Genomic DNA, 25,165 nt, shown 5'->3' with positions numbered 1-25,165 from the left:
TAGGCACCCTCCCTAGCCCCACGAAATGGGAAGAAAAAGGGAAGGGGTAGGGAGATGGAAGCTGCGCACAAGGGAGGAAAAAAAAATAGTAGCAACAATCTATGAAGGAAAACTTATTTTACTAACTATGATATCAGAATGCAAGATAACACAATGTAATACAGTCTAATTGAAATTGAGACTAATCAAAATAAAATAGAGAGAGTTCCTGAGACCAAGTCAAACCTGAAAAGCTTGGTACAGTTAGAAAGTACCCTCCAACACCCCTGTAACACAGTAAGAGACCACTCAACCCAGAAGGGTCAGATTCCATGACTTCCATGACGTACAGGGAAAGGTACCCAGAACTGGAGAATTAACACTTTAACTCCTAGTTCACTACATGATGTCATGATGTGGAATACCAAAAACCAAAAATCACAAAACCATGAGACTCATACAGAAGATGCTACAAGTACCTCATCATCTTTGCGGCCCTCTGCTAGACTCCTTCTAGGAGATCTCTGTCTTTTTTGAACAGAGCAGCAGAGAACTGAATACAGTACTCCATATATGCTCTCACCAGGGCAGAGTAGAGGAGAATCACTCCTCTCAACCCAATGACCAAGCTCTTTTTAAAGCAACCCACTCCTTGGTCTCCAAACATTTATATGTTAGCCAAGTTTTTTGTTGAAATTACTTCTGAACACTGATGTCTCTTACTACGGAATATCTACCTGAAAATTTTTTGATCATATCATGATTTTTCTCAAAACTCTGGATATGACTCCTGAAATCAAAAGTAAAAAGGCACTAGCTTTATTTTTTTTTTTTTAAGCCTCCATACAGTAATTTGTGATACACACACTCACAAACAGCAAAACCAAACCAAAACAAAACAAACTTTTAAATTACCATATGAAATTCCCAATGCTAACTGTTAGAACTGATGAACATGTCTATCCTTTATTCACATGTTTAATTATATTCATGGGTATTTAAATCATGATGCTGCAATTATCAGGCCCGTGTTTAGACATGGTTAATAGTTTAATAATATTTGTTATAAAGCAGTTACTTTTTTTTTTTTTTAATTTATTACAGTCTTATTGATTGGTAGAAATGGTTTAAATCAAGCATGACTATTAGATTTTTTGAGTTTAGATGTTAGAAATACATAGGCTTTTTTTTTTTCTCCTTGGATATTTTACAGCATTTTAAAATACAAAATAATACTAATAAGTAGAAAAGTAATTACATTGCTCTGTAAAATTGTATAATGTTGGTTGTCTACTGTTGAGGGACATGGTTTAGTGAGAACTATTGGCGATAGGTGGTGGTTGGATTGGATGATCTTGTAGGTCTTTTCCAACCTTGGTGTTTCTGTGATTCTGTGATTCTGTGATACTGAGATTTCAGCAAGGTGTAAGAGACAAGAAAGTATGTCCTGGTGCATTTGGTTCTCCTTGGTCAGCTCCAATGTTTTATTCATTGTAGTACGAACAGGATAAAGATACTCACAGAATACATTTGTCTGCTGGGAACAACAAAAAGACAATTTCTAGATTCTTGCCTGTCTACCTGTCTCAGTTGCAACAAATACTGAGTGTCAGGTGAGAAGAATAAAACCACAAACACATGGTGATTCAAAACTTCATGGTAGTGTCACTTTAAACGCCTTCCTTCTTTATTTTCATATTAATTAACCTTATTAAATGGAGCAGTGGAGGAGATATTTTGTGCTATTTTTGTCTGTGTTTAAGTAATCATATCCTATCACACAATCAGAACCGGAAGGCCACAATGAGGTCTCCCCTGAGCCTTCTCCAAGCTGAACAACCCCAGTTACTCAACCTTTCCTCATAAGACAGGTGCTCTAGCCCCCTGATCATCTTAGTGGCCTTCCTCTGGACCCGTTCCAAGAGCTCCATGTCCTTCCTGTGAGAGGAGCTGCCCCACTAGACCTGCTGTCCATAAACAGAGAAAGTCTGGTAGGAGATATAGAGGTCAGGGGCTGTCTTGGACAAAGTAACCATGAAATGGTAGAGTTCTCAATTCTTGGTGGAGCCAGGAAGGGGAACAGCAAAACTGGTACCTTCTCGACTTCCAGAGGGTGGAGTTTGAATTGTTTAGAAGACTACTAGGGGGAGTCCCCTGGGATTCAGTCTTAGAGAGTAAAGAGGTCCAAGATGGCTGGTCGCTCCTCAAGAAGGGAGTCTTAAAAGTGCAGGAGCATGCTGTCTCCCTGAGCCTCAAAATGATCCAGCGTGGAAGTAGACCGGCTTGGATGAATAGGGAACTGTTCTTGAGTCTCCAGGAGAAAAAGAGAATCTACCTCCTGTGGAAGAAGGGAATTTGAGGAGCATCTCCCCTGCACCCTTCCTGTAGGGATGGCAGAGTGTGACTCCACCAATCAATCTTCTTCCTACAATCCTGGATGCTCCTCAGCCTTTCTACTTCCTCCTTTAGCTTTACCACTAGGTTGAGCAGATTACACTGCACACAGGTGGTATCCTGGCTGCCGTCCTGTAGCAGTGAAGAGTCAGGGATTCTCTGCAGCCTGAGACCTGAACTATGGCATAGACATTCATGCTTTCTGTCTGAGTATCCATGTTCATTTTAGCAGCAGCTCACTGCCATGTGGTGACCACAGTTGCACCTCGGTGTGTCCAGAGAGCAATGACCCATTAATCAAAATCAAGGTAAAAATAATGGGTTGGAATTTTATCTACTTATTTTTAAATAACTTGGAAATAGTAATAATAATAAAAATCTTTGAAATTCAATATGGCTTGTTCCTTTTTCTTTATTTTGGAATATGACTTTCTAAAGCAGAGTTTATAGCAAAATTCTTTTTGAGTGAAAAAAGTTGTTAGTGTTGGGTTGTTTTTTTTTTAGGAATTTATTTTCTTCTTTTCTTTTATGAATAATGTTAATTTCATTGCAAAATTAATATTTTTATAAATTACCAACTCCATTTAAACAAATTTGTAGTTTAGAAGTAAACAAAGTCTTCAGTAAAGATCATCATGAGAGGTAGAAATAGAAAATAATCTTGATCTCCCATATTATAATTTTATGGTGATTAACATTATATAGCAAGCATAACTAAGTTACGGATATTAAGTCTTCTAGGTAACTACTTCCAACCAAATTAAATGAGAAAAAGTTTTCTAAACACACTTTGGTTTCAGACATCAATTTCTGTTAGAAATTGGGTGTTATTTTATTAGAAAAAGCTGAAAATATCTCTGTATGTATATGTTGTGTAGTTTGTGCTGCCTGTTACTCTTCTATAATGCAGAAAGTTGCATGTTGTTATAAATAATTTAAAATAAATATTTGTTATCTTATTTTTTAATAAGTTTTTCTATTTTATTTTCATAGAATATAATTGTGAGGTGAGCTATTTACTACTGTAGGATAAATGTTTAATTTTTAACACGTGCCTCTTAACTCTGAAGATTTAACTATGATTAAGGAATGCACTAGTAAGGCAGGAAATTTATATTATAACATATACATCAGGAATGTTACAATGTTTAGATCAGAGTTAAGACTAAGATTATGATACCTTACAGTTAAGAGAAAGAAGTTAAAATATAAGAGAAATTTTCAAAATATTCAGTATTTCAGCACTGTGATTACATGAAATGGATATTTGCATTGAGAATTACCTATTTCCTACAAAGATAGGAAGTTATTTTTTCTGTCAACCTTTTGTGTTTGAATTCTGTTTTTGTTTTGATTTTGGAATGTCAAGCTATTCTAACTTTCTGTCTGTCTTAAAAACATAGCATAACTGAATCTGAAAAAATATTGCAAGTATTTTTTTAATAAGTTTTTGTTCTTCTTGGCTTATGGAAATATAAATCCGTTTACCTGTTCTACAGGTGGAACTAGAGAACCAGAAGCGCATCACACTGTTGCCCTCCTTAGCTCTAATGTTACCTTTTTAAAATAAATATTTAAAATTTTCTATATTTGAATTTTTTGGGCACTACAGCACAGATGATAACTACTGGAAGTAGTATGATGAATTGTGCAGATTTAAGAGACTGGAACTGTTTACATATGCACAACTACATTTGAACCACATAGCGATGGAGTAATTTTAGGAAGCCAGCTTTTCCTTTATTTGTGGATTCATGATCAGTGTATTTTAAGCACTAGAACTGTATGGATGGAAAATGTCAATGGCAATAATCACTTGTGCCTATAAATCATAAATGTGTGTGGACCTATATTTTCTTTTAACAGAACTGATATAACCCAATTTTCCTGAGATCCAAAAGAAAATATTTTGGCTTTAAAATTCATTATTTAAATTATTGATACCCTTGAAAATTCAATAGCGTAATAATAAAAGTAATTTATACTGAAATCAAAAAAGCTCATCATTGCAATGGAGGGAAAAAAATTAGAATTGGTACATCAAGATGTCAGAATTACATCACTACAGCTCATCTTTATCATTCCTATTAGTTGCGGAAACAGAATTAGCTCCTCAGACATAATTAGCACTCATCTGAGGAGCTAGGCACATATTAATAGTGAAGATCAAGCTAAAATAACCATGGGAGATCAGTAGGTAATTTGAGATTAAATAGCCACTGCACACAGTTGGAGCATTGAAGCTGCATGCTAAGTAGCAAAGAAAAAAAAAGTATAAAAGATAATTCAAAATAATAGCATTAATTTATGCATCTGTTTTTTAATAATTTTTATGAACTTTATTGCCTTTTTTTTTTGTACACAGTGTATAAGTGTATAATGTTCATGTTTGTTTTGTTTTTTCTTCTTTTTCTTTTCCTTTTTCCTTTTCCATTTCCTTTTCCTTTTTCTTTTCCTTTTTTTTTTTCCCCTTCTTTCTCTTTCTTAAAGCAGCTGAATTTGATGGAGTTTGAGGCCCAAGGGCTTCTTTGAGCAACCTGAGTGGAGCTAGATATTAATTAAGGTCCTTTCCAACTGTCATGGTTCTATGTTTTTTGTTTTTTTGGGTTTCAGTATTCCACATCAAAACATCATGTAGTGTACGGGGCATTAAAGTGTCACTGCCCCAATTCCAAGTACCTATCCCTGTACATTACAGAAGTCACAGGATCTGGCCCTTCCGGGTGGGGGGGGGTGCTCTCTTGCTGCCTTGCAGTGGGTGCTGGAGGGTGCTTTCCTAGCCCTTCCAAGCTTTTCAGGTTTGACTCAGTCCCAGGAACTCTCTCTCTCATTTTGTCTGATTTATTAATCTCAATTTCAATTAAATTGTATTATATTTTGTTATCTTGTATTCCGATATTATAGTAAAATAAGTTTTCCTCCATAGATTGTTGCTGCTGTTCTTTTCCTTCCTTCCTTCCTTCCTTCCTTCCTTCCTTCCTTCCTTCCTTCCTTCCTTCCTTCCTTCCTTCCTTCCTTCCTTCCTTCCTTCCTTCCTTCCTTCCTTCCTTCCTTCCTTCCTTCCTTCCTTCCTTCCTTCCTTCCCATTTTTATGGGACTGGGGTGGGGGAGGGGAGGGCAGAGGCCTGTTGCCCCCCTGTCACGGACATAGATTGATCTGGTCAACTCCGTGACACCAACTCAAATAATTAAATGATTCCATGAACCTATGCATCTTCTAATCTAAGGACAAATTACTTATTAATATATTTATTATTACACAAATTAGAAATAAAGTGAAAAAATCTATACAATTCAGAATTTAAACACTAAGAATAATAATATTAAATATTTTGGGATTTGATATTTTGTCTAAGTAGCCATCCTACAGTGCAAATCTTTTTTGTTCATTTCTATTCTGCTTTATTTTTTCTGTATTGCTCTCGTTGCCAGAAGTACAGGTTAATGTATTTCAGAACTACTGTAGACCTACTGATTATTAGCATGAGAAGTTTTAAGTATTAGACTAAATAGTAACTTCCAATTCACCAGGAAACCTGTACTGTTGTAATTATCTGAAGAATTAAAAGGCATTTTGGAACCGTCTCCCCTGTCAAAAGGCAATAAAATTACATAACAACAACAAAAATCTTAAAGCCATTATATGCTGATTTAGACAACTTTATTTGTTCATTTATTTATTTTCCTAATTGTGTTTCTTCTGTTCTGGAACCTGAATTATTCAGCATTTGCCTCTTGTTGTGACATCATTGGTATTTATACTAAGCTTTTGAAAAGAATCAATCACAAAACATTCTGGATTAGCAATGAGTTGTATAAACATAATCTGTCAAATGCTGTTTTTACCAGTCACCAACTGTACTGTGTGTATAGGGCAAGGCTTTAGCAGCAGGGTGTGGGGCTACAGGGATGGCCTCTTTGAGCAGCACAGTAACTACCCCATGTTAAATCAGAGCCAGTACCAGCTACTCCGAAAGGGACCTGTCATTGACCAGAGCTGGAAGAGCAGATTAAAGAAAGGGAATAATCTGCTGCACAACAACTGCTGGGAAAGAGAAGTTGGGAAATGTGAAAGAAACAGCCCTGCAAATAATAAGATCAATGCAGAACGAGAGAAGTAATTTAGTAATTGTTGATAAATTATATCAGTCTCCCTATGTTGGCAGAAAGGGCCACAAAAAAATGTGTTCGTACATGAGAGAAATGCACACAAGTCAATATGTTCATTTGTGTCTTTTCTTCCTTCCAAAAGATGAGGGAGGACAACAAAGCAAAAACAAATTTATTTTTCCGATGTTTGAAATAGATCTTTCTCCTTGAAGAATGGAGATGACATGAGCAGATAGGACATTAAACATGTAAGAGGACAAATTACATCACCCAAATAGCAATCAAGTTTCCTCAGATGCATTCTGCCACCTTGAATGTATATATTTTTCCTTGTCTAATAATACAATGCTGAAATGATTTGTTTAGTTTCTCTAAATGACTGTAAATATCCTGTGATATCCGAACATGGCAGCATGTACAAATCACTTAACATTGGCGTGAGATCAACTTAGAAGACACTAAGTGTGTGAGAGCTCTTCATGCAGCGCCTGTCATCTCTTTGGAGATCTATTGCCTAAGTGTTGACCAGACCCAAACTTGGTTTCCTAATGAAGTTTGACAAGACCATAGAAATAAGTACTGCAGATGTACTTGTGTATCTCTTCATACAGCAGAAATTTAATTGATGTAAAACTGTGCAAGGTTGAAAGGAAAACTGAATAGGTTTTTATGGTTTCTATTTTGTTTGTTTGTTTGTTTCCTAATGAGTTTCTGATATTGTCTATATATTTGCAAGAGAAAAGTATAAAGAAGTAGATATGACATGTTATAAAAGGTACTTTGAGTTGTTTCAAAGGCAAAGTTTTTATGGACCTTATTTTAATTATATGATTGCAATTTAATTATATTATAATTATAGCTGCAATTACTGTTTTGTATGTTTCATTAAAGCTGCATACATTAATTGCACCAAACTTCTGTTGATGAGCTTAACTAATATAAGCAGATGTTTACAGCAGAGGAGCCTGGTTAGCCTTCTATTGTAACATTCCTCTTGCAAGGTGACTATCTCCAGAAAGCAGGTAGCAACTGGCTTTAATAGCAGTAATTTTCACTTCCTCATTAATTCCGTTTGTAATTTTACACCATGTACACGTATATTGATGCACATACACACACAAAGATATATATAATTTGTGTACTTTAAACTTAATTCCCAATCTGTGTAATTGCCAGAGGAATGAAATTAGGTCAATAGTTTATATATATATTTTCAAATGGGAACTATAATTGCAACTTTAACTTGAATTAGGAACGGTAAACAAAAGTCTTTTTAGTACAAAGTAATCCAATGAGTAAAATTTCAGTGAGGCCTAACTTTGCTTCAGTGTTTATACTTGCAATAAAGTAAATTAATAGAAACTCTATTTCCTAAGTTGTGCCTATAATTCAGTGCAGTATTTTGCTAATCATTTCTGTACCATTTAAATTCATCTATAAAAAGAAAATTGGATATAATTTTAATGAAAATTACATATAATTTTCACAAGGCTAGACTGCTCTAAAGCTCCTGCTAGAGGATAGGTACATCTTAACATATCGGTGTTATCAGCAGCAAAAATGTCACTGCTGCGCATTGACAGTCACACTTTCATATCCATGGAAGAGCTGTTATAAAATAATTGAATTTTGATTGTTTTTTAACAAAAACTGAAAGAAAAAAAAAAAAAGAACAACTAAAACTGTTAACTCTTATAATTTTCTTCCCTGTCTCTGTTCCTGTGCTAGTTTCTTGATACTGCGCATTTTTCACAAACGTTTTGTTTAGACTTCAGAAACTGCTCTTGATCTAATCTCTGCCATCCCTACGCACTATGGTACACATTTACTTATCATACAGATTCTGACTAGGATAATTTAAATAAGAAAAGACGAACATGTTTTTTTTTTTTTTTTCTTTTTGTAATTGCTGTTTGTTGTTTGTTTTTTTTTTTGTTTGTTTGTTTTTTTTTTTTTTTTTTGTTTCCATTACAGGATTTTAGAGTGTCTGTCATGATTTTTTTTCTGTATTTATGTAAAAGCTAATGGAGGATGTCTGACAGTACTTTTTGGTTTCTCACTCACAAGTTGTCTTTCAGGGTGTTCAGGTATCCCTGATTGTAGTGTTCATGCATTTCAGAATCATAACATACAGTGAGGGGAGAAGCATCTTAATATTACTCTGTAATCATGTACTCAGTTGCTCCCAAGAAAACCTCACTGCCAATGTCCACAGACATTTCTCTTGTTCCTCTGAGATAGATCGCACTCAATTTCTCCCTCTTCTCAGAGGTCTCTCTGGCTACCCACTACTCCTTTCCTAGAACCATCTCTGACCCTCTTTGCAGATGAAAATTAGATTGAGATATTACTGGTTTAAACCCCCCCAGAAATGGTGCAAACATACAAAGATTTCTGTGACAGAAGACTTCTGAAGAATCATAGAAAGCTGAAAAATTTCACATGTAGCTGTTGGTTGTGTGAGGGGAGACAAGGCACAGAAAAGAGACTGTCTACATTTGTGCAAAGAGGGAGAAGTCATAAAAATTCTAAAAAGAAATTAAAATAGAGATTTTAAATTTAAGTAATACAGGCTAAAGCTGGTGCAATGTAATGTACTGCACAATGATTTAAGCCCAGTATACTGAACAGCCTGAATGTAGGTGGAGAAGTGACAAATACTCTAATGTCAATGCATCATACTGAAAACTCCCATATGTTTGTTTGAATGTGTTTGTACATACATACATACATACATATATATATATATATATAAAACAAGAGACATCAAATCAACACAAGAGATTTTGTAGCTAGCAAAAATGGTGGAAAAAGATAATGTAAAATGGACAACTAATCTTCAGTAGCAATGTGTGGACTATCTGAGCTAATATGTTCTTTTCCATTTCTCTTTCATTTTGTGATAAACTTTTTGTGTTTTAGATAGGTATCAGACAACCCAGAAGATTTTTCTCAGATTCAGTATAGTGTGTTGTCGAATAAATAAATAAATGGACATTTTTCAGCTTTAGTTAATTTTTTTTTAATCCTAAGATATGTATAATCTTACAAATACTTACTTTACATTACAAAAATATATTCTGTATATTTCAGTAGACCCTATCAAAAATCTGAAAGATGACTGCATATTACAGATTTCATTGCATTTAGGGAAGTGAAAGATAACAAGAAGGGGTTCTACAGATAGATAGGCAGGAAGAGGCAGGCCAAGGAGAGTATTCCACCCATGATGGAAGGTAATGGGGAGCTGGCTTCTTCAGACATTGAAGAAGCTGAGATACTCAGTGACTGCTTTGTCTCAGTCTTCACAGGTTGTTAGGCTTCCCATGTCTGCCAGGACCATGAGCCTCTAGGTGAGGGTGTGGGGAGTGGGTTCTGTCCCACTGTAATGGTGGAACAAGTCCAAGTCCTCCTCATGAAATTGAATGTGTTTATGTCAGCTATCTTTGGAGTGACAGCTCAAACCCAAGGTGGTTGAGTCAGTTCTCCTTGCAGTGGCAGCTTCTGGCTCTGGGATCTCAGCAGGAACCTCCTTTGTTCTTATCTTTCTGGCCTTGCCAGCAGATAAGAGGAAGCAGGGAGGCACCAACTTGCATCTTGCCTTCACAAGATACAATGGTATCATCCCCCAACCTTCCATACTTAGCTGGAGCGGTTTGGCCACAAGCCAGATCTTCCGCCAGTGAACACTCCTGAGCACTCTCTTCCGCTCTTCTACAGAGCAAGCAGCTCTGGGGGAAGGGGCTTGCAAATGTTCCCAAAGCAATATCGATTGTCACACAGTTAGCACCCATCAGTTGCCTCCTTGACAAGTCACTCAGAGTCTTATCAACAGAAAAACCTCAGGAAGCAAGCTTTGAGCCAAAAAAAAACTAAGAAGGATTCTCACACTGCCCAAGGTCCAGCCATGCTGCTGCTCCCCCTCCCTGCTGCTTCTGCTTCGGACCTTCAAACTCTGTGCAACAGGACTGCTGCTGGATCCTGCTGGTGACTATCTCCGCTTTACGCAATTCTTGCTTCTTTCCCATCTTTTCTATCACCTTCCTTCCCTTCGCCGTCTCCCTGATTAGGTTTTGTAATAAATTGGTTGGACCAACATATGAACCGTTGTTTCTTAATCTCATACCAGGTACACAGATATTGAAAGAACCTCATCTTCCTCCTGTAAATTGGCGTGAGACACCAGGAAAGGCTGGAGAAATGGGCCCATGAAAACGTAATGAGGTTCAATAAGGCCAAGTGCAGGGTGCTGCACTTGGGTCGGGCAATCTCAGGTATTTATGCAAAGAGGGGGCAGATCTCCTTGAGAGCAGCCTAGTGGAGAAAGACTTGGAGGTCCTGGTGAATGAGAAGCTGGCCATGAGCCAGCAGTGTGTGCTTGCAGTCCAGAAGGCCAACTGTGTTCTGGGCTGCTTTAAAAAAGGGATGGCCAGCAGGGAGAGGGAGGTGATTGTCCCCCTCTACTCAGCTCTTGTGAGGCCCCATCTGGAGTACTGCGTCCAGGCCTGAGGCCCCCAGTACAGGAAGGACATGGAGCTCTTGGAGCAGGTCCAGAGGAGGGCTACTAAGATGATCAGCGGGTTGGAGCACCTCTCCTATGAGGAAAGGTTGAAGGAACTGGGATTGTTTAGCTTGGAGGTCTCCAGGGAGACCTGACTGGCCTTCCAGTAGTTGAAGGGATCATAAAAACAGGAGGGGGAACGGCTGTTTACAAGGGTGGATATGATAGGACTTGGGAGAATGGTTTTAAACTGAGACAGGGGCAGTTTAGATTAGATATCAGGAGGAACTTTTTCACACAGAGGTTGGTGATGCACTGGAACAGGTTGCCCAAGGAGGTTGTGGATGCCTCATCCCTGGTGTCATTCAAGGCCAGGCTGGATGTGGTTCTGGGCATCCTGGTCTGGTGGTTGGTGACCCTGCACATAGCAGGGGTTTGAAACTCGATGATTATCGTGGTCCTTTTCAACCCAGTCCATTCTATCATTCCGTGATTCTGTATTCTGTCTTTTAGTTCTTTTTTTCTGGCCTTAGTGGACTCATAAAAAAGAAGACTGTCCTGTATTTTAAGGAGGTGATTATCTTAGAAAAAAATACAAAATCAAATTTCCCTAGCATAGTGTTGATCTTTTAAAATGTGTCAGTGTAATAATAGGAATTAAAAGCTATGAAAATAATTACTCCAGTTCATGTTAAAAAGATACATTGTCTTCAGGTTGAGGGAGGTGATCCTATCCCTCGGCTCCACAGAATTTCACAGAATCACCGAGGTTGAACAAGACCTTCAAGATTATCCAGTCCAACCATCCACCTATCACCAATAGTACTCACTAAACCATGTCCCTCAGCATAAAATCCAAACATTCCTTGCACACCTCCAGGGTTGGTGATTCCACCACCTTCCTGGGCAGCCCATTCCAGTGCCTGACCACTCTTTCAGAAAAGTAGTATTTCCTAATGCCCAGCCTAAATATCCCCTGGCGCAGCTTGAAGCCATTCCCACTAGTTTATCACCAGTTACACAAGAGAAGAGTCTGACCTCCAGCTCACTACAGCCTCCCTTCAGGTAGTTATAGAGAGCAATAAGGTCTCCCCTGAGCCTCCTCTTCTGCAGACTGAACAATCCCAGATCCTTCAGCTGCTCCTGATAAGGCCTGTGCTCCAGACACCTCACAAGCTTTGTCTCTACACTGGTGAGACTTCACCTGGAGAGCTGAATTTTGAAGTCCTCCATACAAGAGAGACATGGATCAGTTGGAGCATGTCCAGAAGAGGGCCACAAAAATGCTGCAAGGGATGGAAGACATCCCTTCTCCCCTATGAAGACAGGCTGAGAGAAGCCTAGAGAAGGCTCAGGGGAGACCTGGCAGCTGCCTTTCAATATCCTGTTAGAAAGAACAAGGGGAAATAGTTTCAAACTAAAATAGGGGAGATTTAGATTTAATATAAAAAATTTGTTTTATTTTATTTTATTTTTACGATATGTGCAGTGAAGCACTGGAACAGGTTGCCCATAATGATTGTTGATTCCCTGTAGCTGGAGACGCTGAAGGTGAGGCTGGATGGGGCTCTGAGCATCCTGATCTATCCTGGTTTATCTGTAGACATCCCTGTTCATTGCGGAGGAGTTGGTTTAGATGACCATAAAGCGTTCCTTCATGCTCAAATGATTCTATTTCTTTGATTTGTAATTATCTTGTATTTACAAAGATAGGTAACTGATGTTAATTCTGAATCACCAGTCTGTGATGATTTGTGATGTTCAATCTAAACAGAATATATTTAATTAAAACTTAGAAAATGTTGTGGTTTAATTCTAAGCTATCAGATTCAGGTTCCTTTTATACTTAATGGAAAAAGAAAAAAACTTTAAGCAAGTGAATTATGCTTTTTCAATATACACATTAAAATAGATCAAATTAACCTAACTGAAAGTATTACCTAAGTTAAAGAGTTTCTGTGCATTGGAAATATTTGTGTTTTTGATAGATAGATGTAGCAAAGTTTTAAAAAGTGTTATTTTCATAATGTTTTAAATTGCAGCCTGACAACAGTAACTGGGATAACAACTGATAAAATAATTTTCACTCCTTTCTGAATGAAACTATGTATGGAGCAGTATATTTTAAGTAAGTTTATGTTGCATTGCCTTCCACGCTACTAACCCTAATCAGGTCAGGACCAAATGACTGCACGTATGCATCAATATCATGAACAACAAAATGACGTTTATTACATGTGAAACCTAGCTTCTATATCCTATGTGCTTTGTCTACGCCCCTAAAGCATGTGCCATACATCCATCACAGAGCAGGGAAGGTCTTGCTGTGTCACATCCCAATAGGGAGCCTCACAGTCGCCTACTACAGTTTATTATCTTAAGTAAATGTATAGCACATATATTTGTGGTTTCCTCTTCTACCTGCTGTTGCAGTGACCATACATGTTTCAGTATTTTACCTTAAATCTCGTTTGAGTGTTTCAGACATTAAGTGAAAATGTAATTAAATACATCCTTTTGATTCCCTTCCAAATATTTGTAGAATTTACTCAGAAAACAGTGAATATATCTTAACATTAGCTCTGTAAGATGTTTTGCATTGAGTGAAAGTCAGAAGAGAAATCTTTATCACCTTGAGGAAGCAGATTTTTTTTGTAAAAAAATATATAATTTTTTTTTGCTAAAATACCTGTGTTATTATATGTATTTCTCTATTCTCTAGGAAATCACACTAAAAATGTTTCCTCTTATAACTTAAATATAACTTCCTTTTTTTTTTTTTTTTTTCCTATTTTGCACCACAGAATCTTATGAAAGTTCACGAATGCCTGATGGTTGAAAATCTGGACATGAGCCAGCAGTGTGCACTTGTAGCCTGGATAGGCAGACAGTATCCTGGGCTGCATCAAAAGACGGATGGACTTCAGGGCAAGGGAGGGTATTGTCCTCCTCTACTTTGCTCTTGTGAGACCTTGACTGCATCAAGGTCTTGGGCCCCCAGCTATCAGATTAGTTGGAACACTGGGCACCCTGCTCTAGTGTCTGACCTACTGGCTGGCAACCCTGCCCACAGTAGTAGGGTTGGAACTAGATGATTTTTAAAGTCTCTTTCTACCTAAGCCATTCTGTGATTCTACAATAATACAACAAAGCAAACCACGTTACAGTGCTGTTGATTGCAGAATGACAATTCCCTATTGCTTTTGTTAAGAATGAGAAATAATACGAAAATAATTTTTCTTGCCTTTTTTATATACATTGACTGTAATATGGATAGACTTACTCTGCAGTACCTTTAATCAAGATACTTGTAAATATAGCTGTGAAAACTCTGACGTGTGAATTCGGTAAGTTAGAAGCCAGAGACTATTCCTCTAGCTGCTGATCCATATTTAAATAGAGGCTGTTCCTCAGAAATACTGTTTCCATGCTTACCTTTCTCATTCACTTAAAGATGTCTCCATGAGTGTTTCCTTATACTGCAATGATGTCTTCATACGTCTGAGGGAAGATCTATTTGAAAATATAAGTAAATCACTTAAGTAGAAATCGTGCATCTGAGAGCACAATTATCTGCAAGATTTTATGCCTTTGTTATATTGCCAAAAATAGAAGAGGAAGCCAATTACAAGGACATTCCACTTTTCCTGTATTCTGCCTATACTGACAAAAGGATATACTCTTTTTATTTTTTTTTTTTAACTTTGTTTCAAAAGGAGTTGGTGAAATCACACTTTTCTGTCTTTTTTTGTCTGATCATCTCTATTCAACAGAAAAGGTTGATTATTTTAGCTATATGTAGCAAAATTTTAGCATAGAGTGGGAAAGCACGAGGAACAAGTTTATTGAAAACATACAGAATAATGACACATTGATATCCTCATTGAAATAAAAAAAATGCAGTCTGAGTTAAACAACATTGTTAAGTGCTCGATAATCTTACAGGGGAGTGACTTAGGAAATTAAAATTAAAATATCTATATAGCATCAAAATTATACATATATATGTTGTTTTTCTTCCCTACTGGCTTCCCATATGGAAAATGTTTGTCCTTGGCTTTGGAGAGACAATTTATATTTGCATACAGTCATCCTGAATGAATACTTTACTGTAGCTCACTGTCCAGTGTAAAGTCCCTCTCTTATTGAGGCTAACAGATATGCTATCATCTGTGCTGCTTATTTCGAGTTCCATTTCACTGCTCTCTCCACAGTAGCTATTTCAAATTGTTATTGTGATTCATATTACATTATGAGCATCATATCCGATTAAATCTCTGTGGCAAAATTCCTTCTTTACAAATAGATTTGAATTAGGCCATATGGTTATCTGACAATGAACACATTCTCTAGGTCAAGTATATGTTGCATTCAGGGGTGGATATTTCTAAACTGGATAAGGAGACCTTCAAATATTATTTCATTTTAAATGAAGTCACTGTAAATGTGATCTGTTTTTTGTTGTTATTGGTTTTGTTTGTTTTTGTGGTTTTATTTTATGGTTTTTTTTTGTTGTTGTTGTTGTTTTTTCTCCTTCTTTGTGCATGTTCCAACCAAGAAAGACATGGCATAAATTGAACTGGAGCAGAAATCCAGGTATGAACTCCATATACTATTTAGTTTTTATCCACCACTAAATGTCAATGGTTTACAGGCTGGTTTGGCCCGGTTCCATGAGTTGCTGGGTGGGGGGATCCATGGACACACACACCAGGAAAGGGGAAAAGGGGTAAAGGGGAAAAGGAAAAAGAGATGGGCCTAAAAACAAAACAATGGCAATGATCTGAGGAGAAACAAACTAATTTACTAAACAGGATATCAGAATGCAAGATAACACACTATAATACAATATAATACAGTACAGTTGGAATTGAAGATAATAAATCAAATAAAATGAGAGAGAGTGTCCAAAAGCCAAAGGCCTTACTCTAATGCTGGTGTTAAATACCTAGTCAGGCTGAGCAGAAGAGAAAAGAAAAAAGATCAAGTGATCTGAACAGTTTTTATCTTTCCCTCTGAGCAGAAAACAGTAATACAAATGAATTTCTGTTGTATGTAGTTCTTCTTATCTTCTGAGAACCAGGTACCTGGAACTATCCATGACCCATGGAACTGGAACATTAACTCTTTAACTCCCAGTGCACTACATGACGTTATGATGTGGCATACTGATAACAAAAAATCATAAAACCATGACAGCAAAAAATTAAAGAAATCGTTCATTTTTCTGAGTCTCTATTTTCTAGCTATCTTTGGAGACAGAGGGTAAAAGTTACTTTAAAAAGGAGCAAATTAAGGTTCTCTTCTTCAGAAGAAATAATTAGAAAACAAATGGATATAGAACTCATTAGGTGTTAGAGCTTTACTTACAAAGCAATACTGCTTTAAAAAATTAAATGCTAATTTATATGCAAAAATATTTAACAAATGTTCTTGCTATTTTTGGAAGGAACTACTGTAGAACTGCTGGATCTTAAGTCAATTTCTCAGTATAATCAAGACTAAGTGCAAAATAGGCAGGCTGTTCTAAATATTTTCTTCACATATTTTTACTTATCTGCTTATCCCCAGATTATCCTTGGTTCCTCATAAAAAATTGATACCAACAAAAATGATAAAAGGTTGCAGTGTGTTTTTCTGCATGAGCGTAGAAGAGATACAGCCTTGTCCCTCAATAACAGGGAATTAAAAACCCAGATTGTAGAAACTTGGTGAAGGCCGACAGAACATTGAAAGTTAAAATGCTTTCTACTGCCTTTCAATTTGCTTTGGGGAAAGCTCCCAACTCTCAGATTGTTAGATTATATAAATGTTGTAGAGAAATAATTAATTTTGATAAGTTTTTATTATGAGAAACAAATTTAAAGAAGAATAAGTAAAGGAATATTGGCAGTTTAATCAAGAAAATAAATTAAAATCATCGCACTAGACAATGCAACTACTAAGAGCAGAAAGCGTGGAGAAGAAGAAACTTTGGTAAAACATTGACTTTCCAATTATTTATATTACTGGAAGTAAGTATACAGAATGTAGAAAAAGAGGTCAAATTATTAAGGACAAATGAGTGTGGGGAAAAAAAAAATAAGAAATAACTGGCAAGAGTTGCAAAGAGAAAATCACATTCAGTAAACATTTTAACATCAAGAGGAAGATAAAGGCAAAAGCTGATCTGTTACTCAGGGTGTTGGAAGAGCTGATGATATCAAGAATGCCAAAGTGTTTAATGTTCCTTATAGCTTGAGATTTTATTAAAAAGCTTGCCTGAGATAAGACAGCTGACATATAATCAACAAGAAAGGGGTAAAGATTCAATCAGAAGTAACAGACAGTAGAATAAAGAATCATAGAATTATAGAATCACAGAATCATAGAATGGTTTGAGTTGGAAAGGACCTTGAAGATCATCTGGATCCAGCCCTCCATGCCACGGGCAGTCTTGCCAATGACTAAATCAGGTACTAGATCAGGTTGCTCATTCAGCTTGGCCTTAACATCTCCAGTGATGGGGCATCCACAGCTCTACTGGGTGACCTATTCCAATACCTTTAGAGTGAAAAATTTCCTGTTAATATCTAAGCGAGTTCTCCCTTAATTATGTTCATGTGGTCTCACTTCTTAAGGTTGTCCAGGACCCTTTGAATGTCACCCTTTCCTTCTGTTTGGTCAACTGCATCATTCATAAAGTAATCTGCAAACTTGCTTCAGGTTTGTTCCCACTGTCTATATCATTGATGAAAATGTCAAAGAATATTGGTCCCATGACATACCCCTGGGGAACATCACTCATTACCAGCCTCCATGGGCATAAAGCCATTGACCGCAACTTGGCTGCAACCATCCAAACAATTGTTTATCCACTGAATAATCCACCCTTCAAAACCATATCTCTCCAGTTTAGGACAAGAAGTTCTAAGTATGGGAAGTATGGGACAAGAATGCCCATAAAAGTGGAGAATAGCCAATGTCACTCCTGTCTTCAAAAAGGGCAAGAAGGCAGATCCAGGCAATTATAGACCAGTCAGCCTCACCTCTGTCCCTGGAAAGGTGATGGAACAGCTGGTGCTGGATGTCATTTCCAGACAACTGGAAGAAAAGGAGGTTATCAAGAGTAGTCAGCATGGGTTCACCAGGGGGAGGTCGTGCTTGACCAACATGGTACCCTTCTATGATGTTGTCCCTGGCTGGGTGGATGGGGGGAGAGCAGTGCATGTAGTCTACCTTGATTTCAGCAAGGCTTTTGATACTGTCCCCCACAACATCCTTATAACAAAGCTGAGGAAGTGTGGGACAGATGAGTGGACAGTGAGGTGGGTTGAGAACTGGCTGACTGGCAGAGCACAGAGGGTCATCGTTGGTGGTGCAGAGTCTGGTTGGAGGCCTGTAACCAGCGGTGTTCCTCAGGGGTCGGTGCTGGGTCCAGTCTTGTTCAACATCTTCATCAATGACCTTGATGAGGGGATAGTGGCCACCCTCAGCAAGTTTGCTGATGATACGAAGTTGGGAGGATTGGCTGACACGCCTGAAGGCCTTGCTGCTATTCAGCGAGACCTGGAGAGGCTGGAGAGCTGGGCAGAAAAAAAAACAGGTGAGGTTTAACAAAAGCAAATGTCAAGTCTTGCATCTGGGGAGGAATAATTGCATGCACCAGTACAGGTTGGGGGATGACCTGCGGGAGAGGAGCTCTGCGGAGTGGGACCTGGGTGTCCTGGTGGATGAGCCAGCAGTGTGCCCCTGTGGCCAAGAGGGCCAATGGCATCCTGGGGTGCATTAAAAAGAGTGTGGGCAGCAGGTCGAGGGACCTCCCTCTCTACTCTGCCCTGGTAAGGCCTCATCTGGAGTACTGCGTCCAGTTCTGGGCTCCCCAGTACAAAAAAGACAGGGATCTCTTGGAAAGAGTCCAGTGGAGGGCCACGAAGATGGTGAAGGGCCTGGAGCATCTCTCCTATGAAGAAAGGCCGAGTGAACTGGGTCTGTTCAGCCTTGAGAAAAGAAGACTGAGAGGGGACCTGATCCAGGTCTATAAATATCTAAGGTGTGGGGGGCAGAATGGCAAGGCCGGACTCTTTTCAGTGGTGAATGGTGACAGGACAAGGGGAAATGGCTGGAAACTGCAGCATAGGAAGTTCTGCACAAATGTGCACAAGAACTTCTTTACAGTGAGGTGACGGAGCACTGGAACAGGCTGCCCAGGGAGGTTGTGGAGTCTCCTTCTCTGGAGATGTTCAAGACCTGCCTGGATGCCTACCTGTGTGACCTGGTGTAGGGAACCTGCTTTGGCAGGGGGGTTGGACTCGATGATCTCTGGAGGTCCCTTCTAACCCCTACAATTCTGTAATTCTGTGATAATGGGATCCATTATGAACTTGATGCTTTACATTGGATGATCCAATTGAATTTTAACTCAGTTACTGAAGATTTACAAAATCTGTGGAAGATGAGCAAATTTTGGAGGGCTGGAAAAAAAAGAAATCACAGTTCTTGTCTTCAAAATGGTGGAAGAGGAGGAATGCAGAATTATAAGCAAGACAGCTTAACTTCAATTATTTTTATAAGAAGTTGAAACAAATAATGTATGTACATATAGGCATCTGAAGATAATGAAAATTAGAATAATTGTCAGCACATATTTATTGGGAACAAAGCTTATCAGAGTAATCTAAATAATCTAAATAATCAAAAATAAGATTACAAACCTTACAGATGAAGGAAAATAAATATATATGCTGTACTAGCTATTACAAGTTTACAAAATCTATTGAAACCACATTACATACACATTTGAGTAAAATATAAGATGATTACTACTGAAAAATGACAGTTATTATTGAAAGCTGATCGGAATTGCCCAGAAAGTCTTTAGCAATGATTATCAAATTGGAAAGTAGATTTAGACAGATTCTGCAGAGGTCTTTCCTATGTCTTGTACTATTCAATGTTTTCATTAATATTTTATGTGTAGAAATACAGAAAAGACTTATTTTGACAAATGATCAATTGGAAAATTGGTGAGAAAACAGAAAAACTGATAAAAGGCAATGAAGAATGTTCTGAAGTATTCTACCTCTCTGCTCTGTGCTGATGAGACCTCACCTGGAGTACTGCATGCAGATGGGATATCCTTGGTACAGGGGAGAGATGGACATTCTGGAGTGCGTCCAGAGAAGGGCCAGAAAAATGATCCAAAAAACTTCCTGTACAAGGGTAGACTGAGAGAGGTGGGGCTGTTTGCCCTGGCTTCAAGGTGATCTGGTAGCAGCCTTTTAGTATCTAAAGGGGGCTGAAAGAATGAAGGGACAGGCTCTTTATCAAAGTCTGTTGTGACAGGACAAGATTTCAAACTAAAATAGAGGAGATTTAGATTGGATATAACAAAAATATTTTTTACTGTAAGGATGGTGAAGCACTGGAACAAGTTGCCTAGAGGTGTGGTGGATGCCCCATTCCTGGAGACATTAAGGTCAGGCTGGACAGGGCTCTGAGCAAACTGATCAAACTGCACAATGAACTAGTGCCCTGGTTCGTTGGAAGGGATTTGGACTAGCTGACCTTTAAAAGTCCCTTCCAGGTCAAACAATTCTATAATTCTATTGTTTTCTGAAATTCTAGACTGGGGCAAAAATTAGCTTAGAAAAAACAGGCATGAAGATGCTCTAAACGAAAGTATCTGGATGATGCTAGTGGCTCTCAAATTGAACTTGAATGAAATGTATAATGTTCTTCAAAAGTCTGGGAGTATAAGATCAGAAGCTATGCTTAAGTTATATAAATTAACCTCTCTGTGCTCCCTCCTGGATCTAATAATGCTGCAAACAGTGGATTGATCCAGTTTTGTGTGTGGACTTTAGATGAAAATAAATCACATGGAGAGAGAGCCTGAAGTCCATGGTAGCATAGTGATATTGGGCTTTACAATTAAGAGAGGCCCTTGAGTGTGTTGTTTTGTACTATCACATAGAGAACAATTGCAACCATAATTATGAAACACACTTCATTTGCTTTCATTCCAGAATTACATTTCTCACCACAAAATAAAAGTATTCTTCTAAATCTGCCATTTGTACACAAAATGCTGAATTTTTCGTTAAATTAAACAAAACCATGATTACTTTCTTCTCAAAAGTTGTGTTCAGAACAAGTAATTACTTTGTGTATGTGTGTATGAGATTATTTTCTTGGTGGGCTGTTGTCTAGAAGACTGGCATTTGGCTGGAGGCAGTTTTGACCTGCAAATCTTTCATATCAAGCAACAATGAAAGGATGAACACAACTCATCTAAAGTTTCAAGATCTGTATCTATTTGTTCTGCAGACAATCAGTTCATATCATATGTTGTCCTTATTTTTCCGTCTTACCTCTAACTTAAACTTCATGTCAAACTTTAGTTTGCCATATCAAAGAAATCTTTCTCTAGACATTAAAAAGATTTTTTTTTTCTTATTACTTTGTACCTTCAGATCTAATCTTGACTGTATAACAAAAGCTGATTATTGTTGGCACTCTTATAGCAGTGTCCTTATTATGAGCATGTTCTGTTTGCTCAAGTCTCTCATTTCTTGGAGGCACAGTTGTTCTCCAAGTAATGTTGTAATGGTTTGCTTCATGCTGATTAGCAGCAGGGTTGTTGAAAAGAGATTAGGGAGCTCTATCATTTGGAAAAAAAAGATACTATTACTAGTCTTGAATAAGAATACTTATTCTAAAAAAGTAAGATTATGTTTCATGCATTAATATTCATAGCTGGTGGTATAACTAATTCTATTTGTCCCATACGTTATCGTCTGGCTCTTCATGGGCAGAAAGCTTAAGTTCAAAGAGAGGCCTATCCTTCATCACATATTATAAATAATACCTGCTTACCTGATAGAACTTATGTATTTTCAGAAGCAAAATAAGACAAATAAAACAGGTTTTATTCTTGTGGTCATACTCAATAAAAATACATATTCAAAGTCTTTGAACTATTTTATGCTATGGGGAAAAAAAAGAAAAAAATATATTCAGAAATATCAGTAATAAAATATGCTAGGAACTGCACGAATATTAAGCAAAATATGATAAAATTGTTCTGGTACGAGAAACCAGTAGAAGATCCCTTCTGTTCAGCATTGCTGAGGCGTCAACTAGAGTGCTGTGTTCCATTCTAGGCTCTATAGTACAAGAAAGACATGGACATATCAGAAAGAGTTCAAGCAAAGGCCAAAAAGGTGGTTAAGGAGAAGAAGCTGAGAGAGCTGACACTTGAGAGCTTGGAGAAGAGAAGGCTGAGGGGGAATCTCATCAATGTCTATAAATATGAAGGAAAGATGCAGAGAGGCTGGGGCCAGACTCAATTTAGTGGTATCCAGCGCTAGGACAGGAGGCGCTGGTCACAAACTGGAGGACAGGAAGTTACATCTGAACACCAGCAAGTATTTAAATATTGTGACAGAGCACTAGCACAGGTTATTCAGAGAGTCCCCTCTTTGAATATCTTCAAAAGCCAACTAGTCATGGTCTTAAGGCAACATGGTCTAGGTGTCCTCGCTTGAGCAGAGGAATTGGGCAGGATGACTTCCAAAGATCCCTTCCTGCTTTAACCATTTCTCTCATTCTCTAATTCTATGATATGACAAGATTTACTTCTCTTTATAAATAGAAAACTGTAAAGCACCCAGGAAAATGTTTCAAGTCTGTTGACTTTAAAAGATTTGTTTGTTGTTGTGTTTGTTTTTTACAGAATCAACATATCTTGGAAAAAAAGAAAGAAAAATAAAATAATGACATAAATGTAGAAACCATTTTTTAAGAAGACAAAAATTAAATGATTACATTAAATAGAGAACAGAAAATGGCTGTGCAAAGGAGTCAAACCAGAAGTTATGTAGTCAGATGAGGCTTCGGAAATATTTCTACAACTCTAATTCCTTGTGGAATAACTGAAAAATTTTCTACTGCATCACCGTGTCACAAGGTATTGAGGGAGAAGTTCCACTTTTACAAGCTCTGAAAGAATGAGTGTTAGCAGGATTTTAAAGTGAGGTTTATGTGCCTAAGCACACCTAGAACTTCATGATCAGTGATGATAGATAGCCAAATCAGCATTTTTAGCTATTTAGGGAAAATAAAAACAGGAAAAACATAAACTCAAGATGAACAAACTTTCTATGATGTGAGTAGAATGTGTCAAATGGCCACTCACCAATCTCCAGAGATCTGAAGGAACTCAGATCTTAACCACTGTCGGTGTTCTTTCTTTTTTTTCTTGAGCTCATACAAAGTTTTTCTGTTGCCTCAACTGGCCTCCTGGCACACCTTGATTTTATTTCAGATGGGGATGCACTTTCTGCAGTTTTGAGGAGATTTTTCTTGATGAAAATTCCATCCCGTTATTATCTTTGCTATTCAGGTTAATCTTCTGTGGGATTTTGTATAAGGGTCCCGTGAAAAATTTGAATTTAATTCTTATATTTCTTTCAGAAGTCCAAGTTTACTATTCTGCCACACAGAAACTATATAATTTATAGTTATGAAATTCTAATACAACATAGTGACCTTGAATTGTTTCTTTGGCTATTATATTTATTGACAACTTAAATCTTAGGTGGTAGATGACACTTCTACTCAGTAATATTCATTTAAATACCAATCATAATTATTCTATAAGAAAAAAAAGTACAAGTGTACAAGTGCATCTACATTCATTGGATAGTATTAATAGTATTATTGTATTATTGTATAATAATACAATATATAATATAATAGTATTATATAATTATATATATTAGTAATATTATATAATAGTATTATTGTATTACAACTATAAAATTTTATTAACATATTACATTTTGAAAAATATGTTCACATTTAGATAGCTATGCAATAAAATATCAGAAAGCAGATTAAGAAAGTTAAGAAGGCATCGAGAGGTCCTTCTCCTTGCCCTAAGCAATATCAACTTTCTATGATTCTGCACAGGCATTTTTCCACTTTTCTTAAAGACTTCTGTGACAGATTCCCCCAGCAACCTGTCTGTAATTCACTACCTTAGGTTTGCATGTCTACTCTGAATTTCTGGCATTGCTTTTGAAGCTCATTATTTCTTGTCTGATACACTATGATTATGGAGGACAGTTTATTTCCTCCTCTATGCATACGGATGTCCAATCTATTTTACATTTACTCCAATGTCACCTAAATACACGTCTCCCATTTGCTTAAGAAAATGTCATACGAAAGAGCACGTACAAAAATTGAACTTTGTGACACACAACTCTTTTTCTATTCATCATTGTGTAGAAAGATTAGATTATCTGGGTTGGTTTGACCCTATACGTTCTTCACAAACTTCATTTAGTGTGCTGTGCATTTTATTCTTGTCTTACTTGCAAATAGGATACTTGATTACTTGTTGCAGAAATTTTTAAAGAATTGATGTTTAAGTGACTTCTGCATAGGTCTCTGCTATAGTGCTATTATCCGTAATTGACCAGAATGATTATTGCAACAAGCTTGGTTATACAGAATTAACAAAAGTTTTACAGTTAATTTATGATTAACTGTAAAAATAGTATCAACTTGTATATTTATCCTCCGTGAAACTATTTACTGATCATAGATTCGATAATATTACTAAATCATCCATCAGAAGTGAGAAGATATTTTCTGGTGATAATTTTTGGTAAGAAATGAGAAAGTACTACTCTGTTGATAAGTTTACATTAAAAACAAATTCTGATTGTGCTTCTGAGTCAGAGAAAATGAGATGTGAATAGAAAATATCCTCAGTTATATTAACTAAAACCAAAACTAAAACAAAACTAAACTCCAAAATCCAAATGTGTAGAACTTTATAGGAAGTTTTAAATTAAGCCATGTTAGCAGATTTGGGCATTAATCAAACCTATGGAAAATCAGTGTGGTACATCATAATTTTATTCAGCATTAGTATTTTGTGAACTCAGTTTTATTGTTCTGTGTATGTCACAGTAATTCTGAAAAACTGATTAATCGCTAAAAATTACTCTGAAATGTCTGTGCTCAGATGGAGTGTTCTTTACAATTCTTGGTAGAAAACTGTTGACTTTTCACATGCAATCATCAGTCTCAACTGTTAGATTAGTAACTCGCATTCAGTTTCAGGCCCTTATCTGGGGAGTCATGGTTGGGATTATAGTTTTCTAGCACCTGGTTCAAAAAACTTCA

Source organism: Lagopus muta, chromosome 1 (assembly GCF_023343835.1).
Source record: "Lagopus muta isolate bLagMut1 chromosome 1, bLagMut1 primary, whole genome shotgun sequence".
NCBI lineage: Eukaryota > Metazoa > Chordata > Aves > Galliformes > Phasianidae > Lagopus > Lagopus muta.
The sequence above is the reverse complement of the archived record's forward strand: the minus strand, read 5'-3'. Positions refer to the sequence as shown.